We start from the raw sequence: 24,121 nt of genomic DNA on the forward strand, positions 1-24,121 counted from the left end.
TAACAAGCAGAACCTGCGTTATTGGTCAGACAGTAACCCACATTGGACTGATCCATCCAAGATGGTTGGACATACCAAAGTCATGGTGTGGTGCGGGATCTGGGGAACACGGGTCATTGGTCCTGTGTTCATCCACAACAATTTGAATGCCGACAGCTACAAAGAGATGTTGGAGGAGCTGGTGTTCCCATCCGTAGCGACGGAGGATGGTGACTTCCCCTTATGGTTTCAGCACGACGGGGCACCACCTCACTACGGTCTGCAGGTACGTGGATTACTCAACGAACAGTTTCCACAGCGCTGGATTGGCCGTCGAGGTCCAGTGGAGTGGCCTGCAAGATCCCCCGATCTCAATCCCCTGGACTTTTACCTATGGTGCCACCTCAAAGCCATGGTGTATGCGGTCAAAATCAATGATCTTCGCCACCTGGAACAGTGGATCATTGATGCATGTGCGGCTATTACACCAGATGTCCTGTTACGTGTGCATACGGAGTGGCAGAAGAGAATGGAAATGACTGTCCAGCATGAAGGAGGCCACATCGAACACATCATGTAAAGTGTGCCACTTATCAAAACTTGAAAAAAGAAACCTTTGTAACTCCTACACGAATAAAGATACGTCAAAATGGACAACACCATTTAATTCCTGACAAAATTCTAGCCTAAAATTATGTGTCATACGACCTCCTTCCCATTTAAAAAAATGAAGTTGAATAAGAGATAGCGGACTTCAAGATGGCGGCCGTCAAGATCAACATCATCATAAAGTTTTCCCCCACCCCCAACACGTATATCCAACACTCACTGACACCTATCCCCACAGTGGCTTCTTTTATTTAGGTGTATTGCGACTTTTGACCCACCCTGTACATGTATATTATTATGTAGAATGTTCAGCGAAAAATGCAGGCTCGACCAGGACTCGAACCCAGGTCTCTGGCATTCTATGCCATTGCTATACCATGGAGCTTTTGAGCCAGCCTGATTTTTCGCTTCCGCTGTTCCCATGTGTGGAATCCAGTCGAGCCTGCATTTTTCACTTAAAGTTCTGCGCAGTACATCTCCTGTGCGTGCCTAATTTCATGTATATTATTCCTTCAAGGATGAATACATAATATCTTTCACCATTTAGTCAAAAAATATTCATATTTTTGCTGTAATTTTTATCAGGGTGGCCATAAGCTTGGTGCATATCAATAGTGTGACAATATGTTGTCATTCCCTCCCACATTTACATTCCCTCATTCTTCTTTTTTTTTTCTTATTTCTGTTGCAGGGTAAACAAGAGTTACTTCAACCATATCTACATGTGACCTGAGACGCCCATTTGAATAAAGGCTGCCACTGCACAGTGTCAAAGCTCAAGGCCAGCCTCCATGGCTTCAGCCTCTGATTTAGGCCTCACCTTCACTCTCAGTGCTCAAGGTCGACTCCTGGTCTTACATGACGTCACACTCATAAGTCTCTTGCAGGTTGGAAACCAGTCTGGGGGTTGAACATTTGGAAGAGTAATTCATTCACAGTAGTCAGAAATGCCTCAAATAATTCAGAAAATAATTAAGGTGCTATATTAGCCTGACGTTTTCAGCTACACTATCTCCACTTAAAAAAAATAATTAGGCACACTTCTCTTTCCTTACAATGCTCTCAAGATTGTAATTCCTTGTAAAGATGAATGCCATAGAAATTACAAATTGCTTCTATAAATATTCTCTACATACGTGGGTTAAGTCATGGCACCTATTTTTTTCCCCTCATGAACAGGAGACAACACGAAAATCTAAGATATGCATTTGAAAGTGCATGGAATGTACTTTTGAAAGACCCCACCAGATAACATCTGGATGCAGGAGACTCTCATAGGGAAGAGGCAGAACACACGACATTGGACAACAGTGTTTTATTTACGCAGTTAACACTCTACCCCATATGAAGGCCTCCACCCACCTCTCTACTGTTTGATACGGCACAACATGCACACCCAGTGCTTCCCGTAGATCTCTATGGCATTCCCATGCATTTCTGTCATGGAGAACTACTATTTTAATGCACGAATGTTACTCCTGCTTCATGACCTCCATTTTCGAAAGCTGTCACTCACGAACTGAACTTATAACACCATTAAGCCTTGTTTCCATGATTATGAAAAACTAAATATGCTGACCAAGGCAGTAATTTATTTTATTAAAAACATAAACTAAACGTAACGTTTCAACCTTCTAGCAAGGTCTTCTTCAGACTCTGTATCAAGTACAAAAGTAACAAGATACAAAAACAGGGCATTATATATACACAAAAATAACTCCCTCCAGACTATTTACGTTTAGTTTATGTTTTTAATAAAATAAATTACTGCCTTGGTCAGCATATTTAGTTTTTCAGAACTGAACTTGTGTGCATGCTTATTACCCCATCGTTGTTCACATACACCATCTGGTGGCTTCTTTTGAAAGTACATTCTATTCACTTTGAAATGCATATCTTACATTTTTTACGTTGTCCCTATTTGCGAGAAAATAAATAGTTGCCATAACTTATGACTTAATCCACATATTTACAGGTAAAATTAGAAAAGTAACTGTAAAAGGGAAAAATTATTTTTAAAAACTTGACAATTGGAAAATGAAGTTTCACATATTTCAGGTTTTCTGACTTCTCAACATGACTGTACGTGCTCCCTTATTTCAATCCCTACCTCCCAGAGTTCAAAATTCTGGATAAAGAATTCCGATATTTAAAATATTAGTGTGACATAGTTTTTTAACAAAAAAGTTCTCAGTATAGTGAAATGATTATCAATCCATAAGTATCACATGTTTTTCTGGTCATCCTTAAAAATGGCCATCTCCATAAACTTCAGGATACTCTTTTGTTATTACCTACTAGTAAATGCATTTGTCCCGCACTGTGACAGTGTGGTCTAAGACATTAGGCTTTGGGCTCAGGGTATGGGAAGCACAGTGGTTCAAGTTTCCTGGGGTTAGTTTTAAAAAGGGGGTAATTGTAAAAACTTTTTTCATGAGATTTCGGCCACTGCATGGGACCATGGCCACCCACCATCGTGAGAGCTATGAATGGGTAGCATAACACAGTCATGGAGACCTACAAGAACAACTGGGGGTTTGTTGTGCTGACCACACAACATTCCATAACTGGTTGGTTGATCGCCCACCTCTGCTGAGCCATATGGGAGTGAGGCAGCCAGTCATTAGGTAGCCCTTGAACCTTATGGGTTGTTGCACCATAGGTTGAGAAAAAAAAAAACTGCACTTTTATTGTACAAAAAGGCCCAAATTAAATAATTTTTGAAGATATTATCAATGTACATTAATATTTCTATTTGGTGTCTGTTGCCATTGAGTCTCATGTTAATAATAACGGAACCTACTTTCTAGTAAGTACAAGTGTTAAGCGATTATTTTGAATATCCATATGGTTGGTTTAGTTCTTAAGCAGAAATAGTAAAGTTGCCATTATCACACAGAACAAAGTGTCCTTTGGTAAATGTAGATGTAGCTGCAACAAAGCTACATTTCTTGAAAATTAGCTGTAGCTGTAGAGAAGCTACTTTTAAAGTGTAGCCTTCTGTTTACTGCTAATATACAAATCTGTTTAATACTGGTGCAGTACCAAAGCAAAAATAGTGACAGGATAAAATTAAATGCTTCTATTAATTTGATACAAATAAATTTTATAAAACTTCATAAAAATGAAAAGGGTGCTGTATTTGATGAAAGGTGTAACGACCCTGAGTGGTCGCCACATTTAACGACCCTGTGAGGTCGCAATATTATATTTTGTTAAAAAGGTTTGGATAAAGAATGCATGCTAAAAGCCCCTGCGAGGCGTACACTTTTAGTTTAAATGTGTTAACGGATCCACCTCTATGTTTATTAGCTTCGACCCTGCGTGGCCACTCTATTCAGTAAACGTTAACGGATCCACCTCTATGTTTGTTAGCTTCAACCCTGCGTGGTCGCTGTATTCGGTAAATGTTATCATTTATTGTCATTTACTCTGTTCAATTCGTTGCAGAGTCCTGCGAGGCTCATTATTAATTGTATTGTCAGAATGCACACAGTTTTAGTTTATATTGACACGTGCATCTAGTGATCTTCCCACTAGTGTTTTCTTGATGTCACTTCTTGGATGTTTCTCAGTACGAAGTTTGATATATGTAAAAAAATGAGTTAGCAACACGTACTTGTAGTTAAAATTTTCACCACCAATGCGCCGCCCCCGCAAGTATAAAGCCAGCGCAGCCAGGCACGGAGCTCAGTTGGCTCCCTGATGTCAACAGGCAAACATCCAGGGTTAACTGGCCTCCCAGCCTGAAGACTAGAAGCCATTCCAGAAGGAAGGACGGAGAAAGAAGAAGAAGAGCCTAACAGCAACCTACCTACCTGGTCCGCTTGCTTAGGCTGATAGGTGCCCAGGTTCTACCTGCCCGGCTTGTCTGGGAGCACCCGGACCTTCCTTTCTAACCTGCCTTCCCTTCATAGGAGACACCGGTTGGCTTGCCAATTCCCAGCTAAAGCCGGGGGGTGTTGCGGCATCCTTTAATCATTTTACCCTGCGCCCGTTATTCGGGAGTACCGATTGGTTTCGGCCAATTCCCGGCTGTGGTTGGGGTACTACGCACAACCTACTCTCTTTTACAAGGGAACCCGTGACGTCAGTGGCGACCAAGGCCCTAAATAAAATTAGGTCCCCATACTCCCCCTGGCGCCTCACAGCGAGGAATAAATTGGATGTTCCCTGGCCCCCTTATCTCTTAAGACCAAAGGTGGTACAGGTAAAAGCACGTGTGTGCTACAAGTAAATGCACGTGCGTGGTAAGGGTTTCAGGTAAAGACACGTGTGTAAGTGTGCTAACGGACACCCTTGTGTTGAGATTATAATAAATATATATATATTAAGCTGGTATAGTCTTTCCTTACACCCAGCAAGCACTGAGATAATTCTCAGACCATGTTCTACGGTTGACAAAAAGTTAGCGCATATGGGTAGACTTTTCGCCGTCCACCTAATTGCAAGGTTTAGTGTGTTGAACGCAACACTTCTGCGCTGTGTTGTTAGTATAGTGAGCAGCACGTGGGGAGGATGTTGCAAAGGATGAACCTAGATTTATAGCCCAGTTTAGGTGCGAGAACATAGAGCTTTAGCTCTGATAGTCAAAATTGGACAGGCCAGACTCGAGACTTATTACTGAACGTGAATGCTGAAACTAAAAACCTTTGGAATCTTGCCACCTTTTGGTGTGGGGATACTCAACTTTGAAGTAAAGAAGTCGCTTGGTGGGGTTTATTGCCTCTGTGTTCTGTAAAAATTGTTCTTAACACATTGGGGTCTCACGACGGGCATAGCCCGCAGTGCACTAAAAGTCAATGTGGACGAACGACGGGCATAGCCCGTCCTGCGGTATGCAATCGCTTTGCTGGTTGAACGACAGGCTATGCTCGTACTTCGTCGCATGCGCGTGTTCATTCAAGCCCCTCTGTTGAAATTCCGACCGCTAGGTGACTCGTGTGCTATTTTTATCTCGCACCTGCGACTGTTTGTTGTCGCGTTGATGTACTGTGCATTGTTTAGAATGGCGTAATTAGATCCAGACTGCATAGAGTATTCCGCCTCAGAATTTGAAGTTAGCGACGATTTTGATGATGCAGATGAATTTGAAGATTTGGAAGGTAGGTTATATTCGTAATAATTATTGTCGACAATATAAACAGTGTTGCAAACTCTAGTATTTTATGAATGAAGTGAGAAGAGGTAATTTTTTTGGGTCTATTCATTTGCCATTTTGCTTGATTCTCCTACATGCACTGATGTATTTTTAGTCTTTCCATTTATTATTTTGTATAGTGTATGTCAAATGAAAATTTATTTTATTATTTAGTTTATTCATTTATTTGTTTAATTTTTACAGATGATGCAGAACCAACTGATACATCGTCTGGTCCTGACCTGCACACAGTATTCTTATGCAAGATTCAAAAGATGTATTGATAGTTTATGTAGTTAATTATTGATTGATTGATTGATTTCGTTTATTTTACTTCGCGTTTTGTGCCTCTTGGCTAATTTGCGAAGATGGGGATGAGTGATGAAATGATGAAATTGATGAATGGACATTCACAAACAACCAAGCCCGACCGGGATTCGAACCCGGGACCCTTGGCATCGCAGCGCGTTGTGCTAACCACTCGGCCACAGGGTCGGGCAGTTAATTATTGAAATTTCCAGATTACGAACTTAAAATATCTCTATATTAACATTTGTTACAATGTTGTACTTTTTTCTTCTTCACAAATCATTGCTGAAAAAATATTAAAAAATGTCTGAAAATGAAAAGAAAATTTAACAAATTTTTGTTCATTGAAAAGAGGAAGTTTTGTAGATTTAAGAAATATGTGGTAAATAAAAACAAATTAAAAATATTTTTATTTTTTATTTTTTGAAAAACAACCAGAAACCGCAGGCCAGACCCGAATGTGTTAACATGCTGAACAGTGACATATGTTAAATTCTCCAGTAAAAGCAGAAAAAGAAAGGATAACATATAAACTGGGAACCATTTATGAAACGACAATTTTATAAGTTTTTATTGCTTAAGTCAAGACACAACAGATTCAGAAAACGACAAAATCTTTAGTGTGATTCAAACAGACAAGTACTGATCACCATCAGTTTATGAATATGTAATCACAGAATGCCAGTTCTCGAGTGTTCTACACCTACACTTTCCAGAAGGAAATCAGTTGGAACAAGTCTTCCCTTTTGGTTCTTGGTCTCAACCAAAGAACTAGAGTGTCCATGGACTCACACTCCTTGGTTGATAGGCTGTCAGTCAGTGACTGTGAAAACATGCTGAACACTCTTGAACACTATTGCACTGACTGAAACATGACTCACTCTCCCACCCCATTCCATTAGGAATTCTTTTCTTTGAAAAGGAAACTCACTGCATTTGCCTGATTTCAGGAACAGATCATTTTGCCTTTGAAAACCTATATTTAGGGTACAGAATTGAAGAACAGGAGTGATATTCAGAAAATAGTTCATGTAAAAAAGTATACATCTAATATGGGACTCCCAATTCACAATATCGTCAATTCACAATATAGGCAGAATGAAATTACTATTGATTAATACTAACGATTCACTTCAAAGCTCATGTAGCATTAAGAACATTTATCTCTGAACAACTGCAATCACGAAACAAGATACTACCAACTCACATCAAAGAGAGTCAGTAATGCATACATATGAGGAAATTAGCCTGGCAAAAAGTGAACACAGCAAAATGCACCCAAAACCCAAGAAAATAATACTTATCTTTGCAGGCAGCCATGGCCGAAATCTTGCCACATACGTAAATAACATTGTAACAGGAGTCACCTGCAGTGCTATAGTGATATCTGGAGGGGGAATAAAACAGGTCACCAACAGCATTGTTAAAGACTATAAGGACTTAGGACAAAATGAAAATGTGATATTGATATGTGGAACCAACGATGTGTTAAAGAATGAAGGAACTACCATCACCAACACCCTAAAGCATGTCCTCAGCCATCTAACCCATACCCAAGTAACAGTAGCAAACATTCCCTTATGTCACAACCTCGAAAGAACTTCATGTGTAAATGATGCAATCAGAGCTGTAAATAAGGACATAGGAAAAATGTGCAAATGTTTCAGAAACTCATCATTACTAAAGCTGGACACACTGCAGAGAAACCTGCACACAAGACATGGATTGCACTTCAACAAGACCGGAAAACAACATCTTGCTAAATGTATCACGAACATGAGCTATGCAAACAGTAACCAAGTGCAAGAAATAATACCCCTAAAATGGGCAGGAAAAGTCTCAAATGTGAAGTGTGTAAATGGTGAAGATATTAAAAATAGTGAAAATCATAATGAATTGATATATGATGGAAAAGGAAAAGAGGTGAACGAAGGAAGAGGTAGTGAAGTGGTGAGCGATGGAAAAAGTAGTGATATGGTGAAAGATGGAAAAGTTAGTGAAGTGGTGAATGATGAAAAAAGTAGTGAAGTGGTGAATGAAGGGAAATGTAGTGAAATAGAGAATAACGAAAAGGATAGTATGGGAGAATTGAAACAGGTAAGGAAGTGAAAAGTGGCAAAATTAAAGATAAACAAAACAAAATTTTTCTACGAACATCAGATAGAATTAGGAATGTTCCAGAGAAACTGAAAAATGATTTTTTTATGGTAAACGATAAAGATGCAAGTCAAATTAAAGCTGTAAAGGATATTAATACACAATCTACAACAATGGTAAACAATCAATCTAAACACAAAGATGTAAAAATAAACCGTGTATGGGCAGGGAGAGATGGAATGGCAATGTCTCTGAATTTTTCACCAAAACATCCAAGGTATAAACCATGACAAAAAACTACAGATAGAATCACTATTAACAGATAAACTAGCAGACATAGACATAGTCTGCTTCACAGAACATTGGCTAAAATCAGGAGAAATTTCCTTCATTAACTTTCCAGACTTTTACCTAGCTTCAAACTGCTCAAAATGCAACATGGGGAGAGGGGGAGCATGTATATTTATAAAGAAGAACATTAGTGGCAAATGAATGCAAAAATTTGATCATGTCAATATTGAAAAACATTTCGAATCTTGCATAATTGAACTACCTCTCTTTAAAATAACATGCATTCACAGAACGCCAGATAGCGATTTAACTATATTTATCAATAATGTAGAAAACATTCTGAACCATTTCCAACAAACCAATAAAAAGGTAGCATTAATAGGTGACAAATATTGATTTTCTGAAAAAGAATGTACACCATAAACTCAGCATGCTTTTAAACACCTTCAACTTGGAGGCTATGGTAAAAGAACTGACCAGAGTGACAAAAAACTCCAAGACTGCTCTGGATAAAATACTTTTAAACACACTGTTCAGTAGAGGTTTATGACACATGTTTTTCTGATCACTTTGCACAATCTTTTAAAATTTCCATTCCTTTCTCTCACAAAAGAAATGGAACTGAAGCCACAACTGAATACATAAAGAAAAGAATTTTTAATGACAATAATTATGTCTACTTCAAACACTTACTTGGTAAAAAAACTGGAAAGATATATATGAGTGCAGTACAGTAAACCAGGCATTTGATAAATTCCATAATACTTTTTCCTATTATTATGATATAGCTTTTACAACACAACGAGTTAAGAAACAAAAACAGAAAGACAAATCGTGGATCACAACGGGAATAAAAACAGCAAGCCAAAAAATGAGATTCCTTAACAAAGCCACAAAAACTACAACCATAACTAAAAGTTTTGAAGAATATATCAGTAAATATAAATCAATATATAGAAAAGTGCTTCAAGCAGCAAAAAAAAATGCACAATGAAAATTAATATCAAACAACTCTAACAAATCCAAAGCTATGTGGGATGTAGTAAACAAAGAATTAGGCAGAAACAACAGAGTACAGGAGAACATCACACTGCAGCACAATGAGTTAACCATAAAAGACCCCCAGGCAGTGGCAAACATGTTCAACAAGTACCTCACTGAATTAGATATAAACAAACTGAAACCACATCAAATCTATTCACAAATAAAGGTAAAATCCTGTAGCACATCAATGTATCTAAACCCAGTCACTTAAAAGGAAATGGGAAACATCATTTCAAATATGAAAAGTAAATGGTCCACCAGTCTGGATGATATACCTTCAACAGATGAAGACATTAAATTTGAAAATTCCACAAAATTTCTGGACATATGGATACAAGAAACTCTCAATTGGGACATCTATATTAACTATCTAGCATGAAAATTAAGCAAAATCATATATGGCATAACAATCATGAAAGATATTACAGAAAGGAGCACAATAAAAACCATATATTTCAGTCTGTTCCAATCATGAAGAAAAGTCTTACCCATATCCTCCATCCATTGTGCTATCTAGTCAACCTATCCTTCTCCACAGGAGTTTTCCCCGAAGAATTAAAGGTGGCAAAAATTAAACCAATATACAAACAGGGGGATAACCACAACATAAGTAACTACATTACTCTCCCCCTTCTCTAAAATCATAGAAACTGCAATGAACAAACAACTGACAACCTTTTTAAAAAAGAACAACATAATCTCAAATTCACAACATGGCTTTTGGAAAGGCAAATCCATAAATACAGCAATATTTGAATACATAGAACATGTCAGAACACTCTTAAGCAATAGAGAAGAATGCGTTGGACTATTTCTAGACTTAACAAAAGCTTTTGACACAGTATTGCATGACCAATTCACAAATAAACTAAACCACTATGTTATAAGAGGGCAGTGGCATGGTTCAAGTCTTATTTACAAAACCGCAGTCAAATTGTGGAAATCTTACATACAAGAAACACTTCTGTATCTGCCTGCTTTTCTAAACCTTGTAAAGTAACACGTGGAGTCCCCCAAGGCTCGATCCTGGGACCAATTTATTTTTCATCTACATAAATGACTTGTCATCAAACTTAGAGCCAACTTTATATGCTGATGACGCAAGTATAGTGCTGACTGGCAAAAATGAGCAAACACTTAATTCTAACATCAAACACACAACAGACAGACATTCAGAGTGGTTCAGCAGCAACAAACTAACAATAAATAAAAACAGAACAGTAGCAATAAAATTCCACCACCCAAGAAATAAAAGCCACAACATATCAACTGTAAACATAGAAAATGAAGACATTAAATTTGAAAATTCCACAAAATTTCTGGGCATATGGATACAAGAAAATCTCAATTGGAACACCCATATTAACTATCTAGCAGGAAAATTAAGCAAAATCATATATGGCATGAGAATCATGAAAGATATTACAGAAAGGAGCACAATAAAAAACATATATTTCAGTCTGTTCCAATCACAACTAACATATGGCATTATATTCTGGGGAAATGCAGCAAACAGCACAAAAGTATCTAATCTTCAGAAAAAAATATTGAGAATTATGATGAGAAAGAAATGGAATGAACCATGTAGGGAAATCTTCAGGGAACTTGGCATTCTACCACTACCCTACTACCCTGCCTCTATATACTTAATTTATTATGGCATGTAAAAATGAATCTTGTAACATGTTGGTCGCGTACTAGAAAAAGGGGCAATAAAGCCTTATGGGAAGCGTAAAGAAACAGGTCCGGGATCAATTAATGTACGCGCTTCAAATCAAGCAACAACCAACAGTTACAAGTCGCAAGTTGTTGAGGTTATTGGCCGGCATTTATCACCGCCACCTCAGTCTCAAAAGAGAACCAAAGATAAGACTGTGTCCAAAGAACAAAGAAAAATATAATCCTCCGTTCGGGCCTCACCTTTAAATCAATCAAAATAAGTTAATAGGCAAAGGCATTCACAAAATATCGTGGAAAATTTCACCCAGGTTTGGCCATTCTTTAAAGTATCCTGCAATACAAAAAATACACACTAACCATTCCCAAAAATCCGCAGGATCAATACTACTCAATGAAGTTCACAACTTCCTTTCTTACCAATAACAACTTCGTAACTTCTCTTTCTTATGTGGAAGGTTTGCGAACAAAATGTATAGAACAGTATGCAGGTTTTAAAGACTTGAGTCAACTATTTATTAGATTCAATCTCGAACAAGAAACAATTAATATCTCAATTATCAACAACAAGAGAAACATTTCATCATGAACAAACCCAGTTTAATTGCATTAGAAAATCACTCCAATTGTAACTTTAACAAATCTTTCTTTCGATCTACCACCCGTCATTTGACGTATCAGGAATATGTATTACAAATTTAAACGTTAACAGCAACATGAATTACAATCCCAATTAAATCCTTTCCCTTGTACACATTGTAAAATCCACCTGGACATCAAATCGAATATTTACAATTAATTAACAAATGACTCACTTTAGTCTGTTATCCTTTTGTCACAATAAATTATACAATTCTCCCTTTTTTACATTTGATGCTCCCACTACTTTAATTTGATATTGTGCCACCCTAATATTAATTACTTCAACATTTAAGAATTCGCGATGATGGATGGGAATTGTCACGCGTACGCCTCGCTAAATTTCAACGTTACGCGAACGTCGCAAGTTCCATCATTTTCATTGTCGTATCACAATATATTCAACAAGTCATGTCACACTAATTAGCCAACGTGTGCTAGTTGCAATTTAGAATAATTTAAACTTTCGTCGCCCGTTCTTCCTTCTTTTACTCATTTAAGTTTTGACTCAATCGTGATAAAGACACGGGATTCTAACACAGTTCACGACTTGGACTTCGCAGAACTAAGAGAACGTATCGACACTGTACATACCTCCATTAAATTCCTCCAAAAATGTTCCAACATCCAATTTGACACTGCAAAGGGCGGTCAGTCAAACGGGACTCTGTCTTCCTTCTTGTTCTGGCATCAGAACATTGGGGTAACGTCTGGAAACGTCCATCAAATTCGTCCCTCAGCTATAACTCTGAATACAAGTCCGCGTTGCTGGAAACTGGCGAAATCTAACAGGACGTCGTTAAAGTTCACACTCCAATCAAATGCAACTTCCTTGCAAATGTATAAAGTCCATCCAAAAAAGGTAGTTCTGTCTCGCGTTGACGTGCCGAATTTCAGGGAGAGTAGCAGTAACGTAGCGTGCAAACACAATCAGAAAAAGTTTAAGTCTCGCCCGCGAGACGACTTGCACACTTAAGCCAGCACCATACTCTCTGCCTGTCTTCCTCTCGTGACCCAAGTCACGGTGGTTGTTACGCGAAGCGCTGCGATGTCGGAACTGATACTGCTGTTTTTTTGTGTCTGCTAGAGAAGCGAGCGCCGAGCGAGAGGTCAGTGGAAGCCTCTAGCGGGGACTAGTATAATCAACCAAAGACAAACGAGACGCAAGGCGTACGAAGAATGAGGAAGTGTGACGCTTTTCCACGCGGAATTATTACGTAATACTTTTTTATATGCAAAGCGTAGGAAAAACGTCACAATCTGTCAAAGTTCTCCAAATACAACAAGGAAGTACATCATTACAACATGAGGAATAACTTCAATCTTGCAGTTCCAATGCATAACACATCAGTATTTGAAAAAGGTCCAAAATCCACAGGCATCCACCTATACAAGTTATCAGATCATATAAAAACTACTGAACCAGTACCCAAATTCAAAAAGAAATTAACAAATCACCTGTTGTACCATTGTTTTTACTCAGTGAGTGAATTTTTGGACATCTAATCCATCAACTCCATTGTGGGTTGATGGAGTGGAGGTTCATGGATTCATCCAAAAGAGTGCTGGATCCAACCTTACATGCTGTACCTGTTATACTTATCACATGAGTGCAAATTTAGTATCATATTATAATGTTATTAGTCTTATCTTTATATGATCTCTCAATATTTAATATTTTAATCCATTACATAATATTATTTTTATATTGTAACTTTAACATGTCTTTCTGGTGTTACTTTTATGTATAGACAGTAAAACTGATACAAGTACACACCTCCAAGTATAAATCTGTAATAGGATAAGGTATCATTTCATTGTATTAGTATATTGTAATGTTTGACTGACATGTCCAATATCACAGCATGAAAATGCAAATGTGATTCATGGACGAAATAAATCTAAATCTATCTGAGTAAAAAAAAAAAGCCAAAAGGTACAGTGCAACTCGGTATTGGTAAAACAAACTTTCATGGTTCAAAAGTGATAAAGAGGAACTCTACTAGATCAATATACAGGGTGGTTACTCTAGGAACATGATAAAATTCAATATTATTCCCAGTTTTCAAGGCAAACTATCAAAAAATTCAAGGGTACAAGCAGATGCTTCCTCTATTTCAACATTATGTATTACCGACTTTCACCACTCACTAACAAACACACACACATATATTAACAAAATAATGGGTGTGTGCGATTCATATGAATCCAAAAATTCTAATTTATTTCAATGAAATGATATGGTGTATATATAAAATTCAATGTATTCAATTTAAGGTGTAGAGTTTACACTTGCCATTTCACATACTCAGGCTTCAAATACATGTACAAACAAAAGCCATAAATGTTATGGAAGATATCATTCTATGAAAAACTGTCAATTGTATAAGAATTTCAAACTCAATTTACACAATCAACTTCATGATATCTTGCAATAATCTGTCTGTCAGATAGATTGTTCTGCAAAGGGCACTAACAAAGTAAACGCATTGAGAGAGAATGCTGTTATATTTTCGATGCATATTTCCTTTCTTTCCTTCCTAGATAAAAAAAGCTAAACTGTGAAAAACTTACCTCGGGGCATTCGTAAATGTATGAATTCATTTGGATTTACAAAAGTTGCAATTTTTTACATAAAATTCACGAATAATTAGCCACAGTTGCTGCAGAAAACATATATTTCAGTATGTATAAATGTTCTGAACGTGTATATTTGTTACAGTGTAGTACCATCACAATCAAAGAGGGAGGAGGTGGACTATAAGATTATTGGAAATAGTATCAAGTCTGTCCTAATTATGATATTCAATAAAACTGAGGTTCAAGTATAGTATTCATTCATTTCGTTGAATCATCTTTACAGAAAGTACACATGAATGCTTTAGGAAGATAAAATTGATAATTTTTGTATCATGCTGTCCTTTCTTCTTGTGTGCAGGTCATATTTTTTTCCATTTGAATTTCCTATCCTATGAAGTCTCACATATTAAGTATCTTCATAGGTAAAATCTATGTTCAAAATTAAACAAATAAAAGTATTCTCTTTGATGTGAAACCTAATTTGCACATAATGTATGGAAATTTTACTGTTGGGATTTAAAAGTTTCTTCATTGTGATGAATACTTAAAACTGTGTTTCAAAACCAATCTTTTGAAGTATTCACAATAAAAAAAATAAGACAGTCACATATAGTATTTTATTACAAAAAGACAGGATATTACATACAGAGTGCAAAAAATAGAAAACAAAACATATAATTTTAAGGTTCTGTCAGTTCAGATGAACCAGTAAAATTATATGCTGATTTCTGTAGAACGGATTTTTTTAAAATATATTACATGTTATAACTTACAGAATTCCTCAACATGCATAATATATTTATTCTGATTCACTCAGAGTAACACAAACTTGATCACAAATTCAGTGTGATTCAAAACCATGGAACCACCCATATAATTTCTTCAGATATCAGTGAACTTGAATGGAACCATATGAAGTAACTGGAAGACAAATTGCTTCATCCCAGAGGTATGTTACAAACCTAATCAAATATGTCTTGAATTCAACTTAACTTCTTCAGATCGGAATAGGGGAAAAGTGACAGATCAAAGTCATGTGAAATTTTCTGGCAAAGAAAATGGTGAAATACAATTAACAATGTCTTTAATCATTTTCAATTTATTCAATATTAAAAACAAAGACTGCTTTCATCAATGTTTGTTCCTTGTTATGCAGTGTACAGTGGTGGAAAAAAAAATCTTCCTCATAAGACTTTAATGGTAGTAAATGATGCCGGAAGGGTAGGCAACACACATTGCACCTTTAGGTGATCGGGTGATTCTGAGTGTCTCAAAAGCAACTCGTCTTTCATGCAAAAGCCACCAGGCACAGGAAATGTAGGAAAGTCACGTGACTTGTCAGGTGGAATGTTGTTCCTCAGAAAATCGCCTTTTCTCAAGCCAGGTCACAGAACCGACAAGAGCTACACATTATATCTCCGAAAATGATTTGCCTAAAAACGTTGAATGAAACGCTAATACAATTCTTTTCTTAATTATGTAGCCTACTATACTATATGTGCTGCAGTAGCTCAGTTGTTAGGGCGTTTTATTACCATGTGAGAGATCTGGGTCCCATCAACGATGGGGGAGAATCAGGATTTTGTCCACCTGTTCAAGCTGCTCTGGTGCCCAGCCAGCATCATATAAAGTGAGTACCTGGAGGAAACTCTGGGGAGGAGGGGGGGTAAGGTGGCCAGGGGCATGGTGCTGATCACATCATCCCCACCTTCAGCCTGATGAAGAAAGTTTGGGCCGTAACTCCACACCCCCTACATGCCTTCATGGCTTGGTACAAAGCACAAGGTAGCACTTTGCTTTTTAATTTACTATACACCCCGATTTTGTCGGAACAGAACATCCCAATCTCTATGTGGGCTTTCTTCCAAGTTCCATAGGGATGCGAATAGGCTCCAATTTTTCTTGACACAATTTATACATGTTATATTTCCTTTTAAGAACAACAGCCAATATCCTGTGTGTGTGTGTGGGGGGGGGGAGGTATAATCCAAACATGTGTGGTGATCCTTTTCCCACTACTCCATTCTCAGAAATAAATCTCAATTCCACACACTGAAAATGTAGCACTTTCTGCATCTTTGCATGCAAATATCCAGTAGCAAAGTAATGTGTGGAAAGAGAAAAATTAACGATTTGTAATGGCACTCTGGAAATTTCTTAGTTTTTTCCCCCAATTTGAACTGACATTCATAATATTCATTAACAATCCAAATATTGACTAAAGAATAGGTTAGTCGTTCTGCTACATTCCATTCTTCATTAGTGTAGTGACCGTAACTGTCTCTCTTAGCCTTCCCGATGGTGAAGTGGTAGCGTCGTTACCTTATAATCAAGGAGTCCCAGGTTCGATACCCGGTGGAGGCACATAGTGGTTCGGATCGCACTTTAAACTGTAGATGCAGTTTCGATTAGCCTTACTGTGCATAAAGTGGACTTAAAATACCAAATGAAAATAAAAATCACCATAACTCTCTACAAAGCCAGTGGATCCAGGTTCGAAACCTGTTTAGGCTTAGATGTAGCATTGCATTCGTATCATTACCCATCATATTCATTCTCGCGATTATCGCAAGAGGTAAAAATGTGACATAAAATAAGCCAAACAGATGCTTGGAATCAATCTGAATATTGGTTACGTTGGATACATGGTAGAATTGTATTAAAAATCACTTCCTCTGATGTAATAGGGTTTTTGATTAGAGACCATTTGTATAATACATATCGTTGTTGCGAACAATAAGTAGTTTCACATTCACCACACTCTTCGGTTGTTTAGAAATCGTAAGGAAGAAGGATCTCTAAATTTCCACTTTCACATGTCAATGAAACTAACATAGTTCAGTGTAGGTCACAAAAGAGATTTACATATTGTTATGATATCTTTTAAACATCACAAAATCAATTCCAATAGAATACGATACTATGCCTTACGTTACTGTAAATGTTCACCATTAGTCTGGCGAAAAAAAAGTAACGAAGATTTCCGTGTTTTGTTGAGCAAAGATAAAGCACCTGCTTGTAGCAAGCAAGCACCAACTGCTTCGATCAGTGACCTTCACTGCCAGAGTGACTCACAGAAGACCTGCGCTCGTTCCAGTGTGCGTATTTTATTTCGTTCGATCTAATCCACAGTTATAACATTCTAATATTCTCGTAAAATATGTAGTAAACAAGTTGTATACGTTATGGTCTTCCAGAGTGTTGTTGCCTGCTATTTACACGTGGGAGATGGGGGTGTTGTAAACATTTCTGAACCAAAAGGTCGAGCATGAAGGAAAAGTTGTGTAAGCATTGGAGGTAATAACAAGGTAATAGAAGTTGAAGGAAATGCTGGAATAAATTATATCAGAAATTGAGTAAAAACAGTTTTCATCGCAAATAGAGCTATCAGTTCACTCTTCAGCGGAAAGTAGGGCAAATTGTCTCAAAATGTTGGACACGAACGCATTTGCAATAAATATAATAGGTTACTAGGACATCTTAGCATATAACGAGAATATGACACATCTTCAGCTCAAAAATTAATGTTGAAGTGAATGGTTGAGTTCAAATTTTCTCAACTGCTAATGAATAGCATGGCCGTATGTGATTTCAACTTATATATGCAAGACAGAACATTTTTCGTCGAGACGGTGCCAAGAAGGGAAAACAATCCATGAATTCGGGAAGGAAAAAGTTTACAATTTCGTAAACAAAGTCTGGAAGTTCTTGTTTAATGAAATGTAAAACACTAATATATACTGGGAAAAAACATAATTGTGTGCCTTATTTCTCCAATGAGGACTGTTTATGTAATTTCTGGAATGAAACTTGTTACATCGAACAAATTACCGACACTTATAGTAGGATCGATAAAACTTCACAAAGTAAACTTTTTTATACATATATCCAGACTTTTCCGGATCTAGAAAATCGGGAAGTAATTTCTGAGCTGGGATTGTAATTGTTTTTCCGAACATTCAGTAGCAACCATGCACACTCTTTGATTTAATCATACTTCTCCAAGGAACCACGTTATCTCAGACTCCAATCAGATTTTCTGTTTCTCAATCTAATTTAAAGTTACGTGATGCCAAAAATACGTATAAGACATTTGTGATTTGTTTCAAATTTCTTCCGGAGGCCAGACACAACTCTAAAATCTAGGACACATCTAGAAATAAGAATGCTTCTTATAACCTCTTCTTATTTTCTTATTTAGCGTCGTTCTTCTTTCACCTTTTGCTAATCGCGACAACGAGGATGAGTGATATGTTTAAATTAATGAAGGAGCACTCACAAAGAACACCCATACGCACGATGGGATTCGAACCCAGGACATCAGATATCATAGCGCACTGTGCTAACCACTCCATCACGGATGGAATTCTTAGAGCCCTAATCGTTCCACAATCATTTTTCCTATCTTTAACTACACACGAAACATAAAGAACAAACTAAATAAACAGATGCCAGTTCACACTCTAACCGTAAAAAAACATACACATTTGAAAATGCAAAATAATATTTATTTTTAGGTAGTTGTGATGTATTATTGTAAAATAAAGAAAAATATTAGTGATAAAACGACGGAAGTAGAGGAACAAGGTTCCGAGTTCGAGTTCCGACCAAAATGGGTTCATTGTGTATGTTCATTCATGTCTTTAATGTAATCATAAATCGTCGTTATGAATAATTTAACTTCATGGGAAGAAAACTGACGTAATTACTAATGAAAACAATAACAAAACAAATTTGATCTTAAAGCCCTGGCTTTGGGCTACAAATTCCATCACGGGGACTGGCACTTTACGTAGGTGTAGAAACGCTTCATACAATTTGATGATATCGCAATTACATAATTGATGTGCAGCCACTTAACTGAACCCCCCAAAATTACTATTTTATTACTAAATTAGCATATCACCCTATTCATAATATGAGCCTCTTAAATGCTCTTTGTGGATTGTTTCATTGGTTGGTTGTCTTAATTAATGTTGCATTAATCAACATCAGATTAATCGCGGCAGGCAAAGTGGAGGGAAAATGACAATGAAGCAAAATGAGGGGGGGGGCCTTGGTTCTCGATTAATGAAACTTTGTCTACATGCAACTGAGTCGCTGCGTGAAATTGCTGAAAATGTAATTTATTAATTTATTAATTTTGCTTATTTTATATTGCTTTTCTAGCACTTGCGTCAAAGGCAATGAGGATGATTAATGAAGGTATGAAATGGATGATAGGACATGATGATCCATGCCTTACACAAAATTCTAAGTTGGGACTAATGAATATTGATTCGTCACATCATTTGTCAAGTAGTTGTTTTTAATTCCAATATTTTTCAAGGACTTCTGGGTTGACAGCATGTGTGTTGCACGATGATGATTCGATGAAAACACCATTTCAGTGAACTTTCTTGACAATGACTCTAATATCAGTAAAGAGAACATTTCCTTACGAGTAGCTGTTGTTAAGAAACCAATTCGTGAAACTTCTTCTGGTGGTCTCACGGCACCCAGCTGTTGTTTGTTATGACTGGGCCTAGGGGTATGACTCACGCTACTGTCAATACTCAATCGATCCCGAGAATCCAGGTTCACCAGGCAAACCTAAGCGACAATTATGTTATTTGTGTTGAATAGACAACAGGTTTTAAGATGTTACAATAGTGTAGGTCTCGTGGCCCAAGAACTACTTTCTCTGACTGTACCAAGATGCCATTGATCAAAGAGCACATTGACTCTAGCTTACATTGTGGTGGACAGTGCAAGAAAAGTTACAGATCTCTTCAACTACAAAGACACTGAGAGGTGGTTGGCCAATTGTTCAGTGGTGAAACTCGTCCTGAAATTGATGCAAAGGGAAAGTGTGTGTGGTCACTATGAAGCAGCAACCATTGGTTTAGGTAATGCTTGTGAAAAAAGTTCTGTACAAATGCTCATATTGTTGATATTTAGAAGCACATCTGGGAAAAAGTCAAATAACGAAAATTAAATTCATCAATTTTCAGCTCACAATAAATGTTACAATATATTTTTTTTCTCAGTGCATCAGAAGCTGGCGAGAGAAAGATATTTTTATGAAATACATCAGTGGTTTCTAAATATCATTTTAACATGTTGTATTATGTAATCTGCTGAAATATAATCATGTGTACAGCTCAGCCCAATAAAATCCCTATCCACAATGGTCACAATTTACAGGTGAAAGTGTCTCCTATAACTGCTTCCTTCTCTGTTTTGTATCTTGGATAAGGTATAGACGTAAAAAATGGTTCATCTGTTAAAATTCAAACATCAGTATTATCTTTCAACTACTGGTGGCATGTTTGAAAGCATGGTTGAGATCCCTGTAGGATATAGATATATTCCTCCTGATGTGTAGACAATTAATTCTGATAATGCAGATGTCAAGATCCTAAAGCATGTGAGATGTGCACAGAGTCAAGAGTTTTCTATTTAGAAATCCATTTAGAAACACTGATAGTATGATTTCTAAACATTCAATACAGATCACTGTTTGCAATACTTCCTTAATGACTTCTGTTTGGTGTGTAGTCTCCTCACATGCATAATAAGTGTAAGTTTGCAGACAAAATATTTGATTCAAATTAAACAATTAACAGATTTTGTGTGTGTGTCCCCATATGTACACTGAATATATCTTTATTGGAAAATATTGTCACAAATTCAGTTTCTCTTTGAGATGAAACATCCTCATATGTCTATTAAACTTACCTTTCCATCCAAAACATTTGTTACAAATTGAACAATTGAAAGGCTTCTCTTTAGCATGAATGCACATATGCAAATTAAGACGTCTTTCATTCCCAAAACCTTTGTTGCAAATTCAACATTTTAAATATTACTCTTGACTGTCAAGCTTTATGTGTACATTAAGTGTACACCTACAGACAAAACATCTTAGGAAATTCAACAATAGAAAAGCTTCTCCGTACTGTGAATGCTCATATACGTATTAACCCTCCGTCATCCGCGCCATCGGGCCTCCCCCATGGCGCAGTGGTAGCGTCATTGCCTTGTAATCGAGGGGTCCCAGGTTCGATACCCGGTGGAGGCACAAGTGGTTCGGATCCCACTTTAAACTGTAGGTCCAGTCCCGATTAGCCTTACTGTGCATAATGTGGACTTAAAACAGCAACTCATCCGCGCCATCATAGTAGCACAAATGTCCTGCATGCAGCACTCAGTGCCGCCTTTTCAAAACCAACCTTATTTAAATGAATTATTGATGCAAAGTGATGTTGGAATACCCTGGCGCTTACTGGAAATCAGGCGATATATATTTGAACGAAACAGTCAATTTTGGACATTTTCATTTGCTTAACTAAAACTATATAATCTAAGAACATTACAGAAAATATCACATAGAAGTACACGCTAAGACTCTTGAAGCAAAGGCACCAAAATATTATTCAAAGGTAATTATAATGTTCCATATAATGAAGGAACACAAAATTGAACTCACCATTTACAAAATTTTCAACATGTTTTTCAAAATGGTTTGAAATCACACAACTTTTATGGGCTTAGAAAGGAACTATTTGTTCTAAAATTCTTAGTCAAAATCTTCCTGAATCGCAGAAAAAGGAATGAAATGAGTAAAACACAACTCGAAGTTAATTACAAAATATTAATATTTTCAAATCTCCATATGTTCCTTCAACTCTTACGAGATCTACGTGAAAAGTGATATACAAACGCAAATAAAATGAACCGAATATTGTCACTTTTCAATATCGTTATTTTCACAACTCTGACATTTCGTATGGTTTCTGCGATGGTTTCTTCATACAATTAATTTGCATTCCAAACAGTGTACCTTCGTTTTATTCTTCTTATATCCGCAAAATTCATGGCTGGAGTGCTATCATTTAAGATAGGAAACATTCCCGCGCGAGGTACTGAGTGTTGCATAAGGACGACCGGTCACTTCAGAGGCATGTAAACAATTGAAAGAACACTAGAAAAAAGGTGCGAATATCTCTGTTTACATGGAAATAGTGTAGATAAGTTACCTAGTGCTTTCCACACCATTGTTTCATTGGTAAGGAAAATAATTCAAAATTTCAGAGTGGGTTAAGAAGGGTTAAGTTGGCCCATAGAAGCAAATCTCTTGTAAAATAAACAATTAAAAGGCTTCTCTTTTGAGTGAATATTCATATATACACTAAGATGTATTTTACAGGCAAAATATTTATTGAAAATTGAACAATTGAAAGTCTTCTCTCCAGTGTGAATCTTCACCTGGACATTGAGATGAACTTTACGAGCAACATTTTTGTTGCAAATTGAACAATTGAAAGGCTTCTCACATGTGAATGAAGATTAATTTTATGGGCAAAATCATTGTTGCAAATTGAACAATTGGAATGCTTCTTTTTAGTGTGAACAGTCATATGTACAATAAGTTCTCCTTTACGGGCAAAAATTTTTATTACAAATTGAACAATTGCAAGGCTTATCTCCAGTGTGACGTATAACATGCTCATTAAGATGAACTTTACGAACAAAACCTTTGTTTCAAATTGAACCATAGAAAGGTTTCTCTCCAGTGTGACACCTCACATGCTTATGAAGATCTCCTTTACAGGCAAAATATTTATTGCAAATTGAGCAATTGAAAGGCTTCTCTCCAGTGTGAACCCTCACATGCCTACTAAGATGAGCTTTACAGGCAAAATCTTTGTTGCAAATTGAGCAATTGAAAGGCTTCTCTCCAGTGTGAACCCTCACATGCCTACTAAGATGAACTTTACAGGCAAAATCTTTGTTGCAAATTGAACAATTGAAAGGCTTCTCTCCAGTGTGAACCCTCACATGCCTACTAAGATGAACTTTACAAGCAAAATCTTTGTTGCAAATTGAACAATTGAAAGGCTTCTGTTTTGAGTGAACATTCATATGAAAACTAAGATTTCCTTTACGGGCAAAATACTTATTGCAAGTTGAACAATTGAAAGGCTTCTCTTTAGTGTGAACTCTCACATGGTCCTTAAGAACTCCTTTACGGACAAAATATTTATTGCAAATTGAACAATTGAAAGGCTTCTCTCCAGTGTGAACCCTCACATGCCTACTAAGATGAACTTTACGAGCAAAATTTTTGTTGCAAATTGAACAGCTGAAAGGCTTCTCTCCAGTGTGACCCACCAGATGCCTATTAAGATCTCCTTTATGGGCAAAATATTTATTGCAAATTGAACAATTGAAAGGCTTCTTTCCAGTGTGAACCGACAAATGCTCATTGAGTTGAACTTTACGAGCAAAATTTTTGTTGCAAATTGAACAACTGAAAGGCTTCTCTCCAGTGTGACCCATCAGATGCCTATTAAGATCTCCTTTACAGGCAAAATTTTTGTTGCAAATTGAACAGCTGAAAGACTTCTCTCCAGTGTGACCCTTCAGATGCCTATTAAGATCTCCTTTACGGGCAAAATATTTATTGCAAATTGAACAATTGAAAGGCTTCTCTCCAGTGTGAACCCACAAATGCTCATTGAGTTGAACTTTACGAGCAAAATTTTTGTTGCAAATTGAACAGCTGAAAGACTTCTCTCCAGTGTGACCCTTCAGATGCCTATTAAGATTTCCTTTATGGGCAAAATATCTATTGCAAATTGAACAATTGAAAGGTTTCTCCTTTGAGTGAACATTCATATGTAAATTAAGATGTCCTTTACGGGGAAAATATTTATTGCAAATTGAACAATTGAAAGGTTTCATTTTAGTGTGTATCCTCATATGCTCATT

General features: G+C 36.9%; 1 protein-coding gene across 1 annotated transcript in view; it reads right to left on the reverse strand.

Moving 5' to 3' along the window:
* The window catches only part of LOC145999248 (uncharacterized), a 135,613-nt gene that overhangs the window by 8,950 nt on the left and 102,542 nt on the right, over positions 1–24,121 (reverse strand). The window lies entirely within an intron of this gene.

The sequence above is a fragment of the Lepisma saccharinum genome, chromosome 15, assembly GCF_977018435.1.
Source record: "Lepisma saccharinum chromosome 15, izLepSacc3.1, whole genome shotgun sequence".
Taxonomy (NCBI): domain Eukaryota; kingdom Metazoa; phylum Arthropoda; class Insecta; order Zygentoma; family Lepismatidae; genus Lepisma; species Lepisma saccharinum.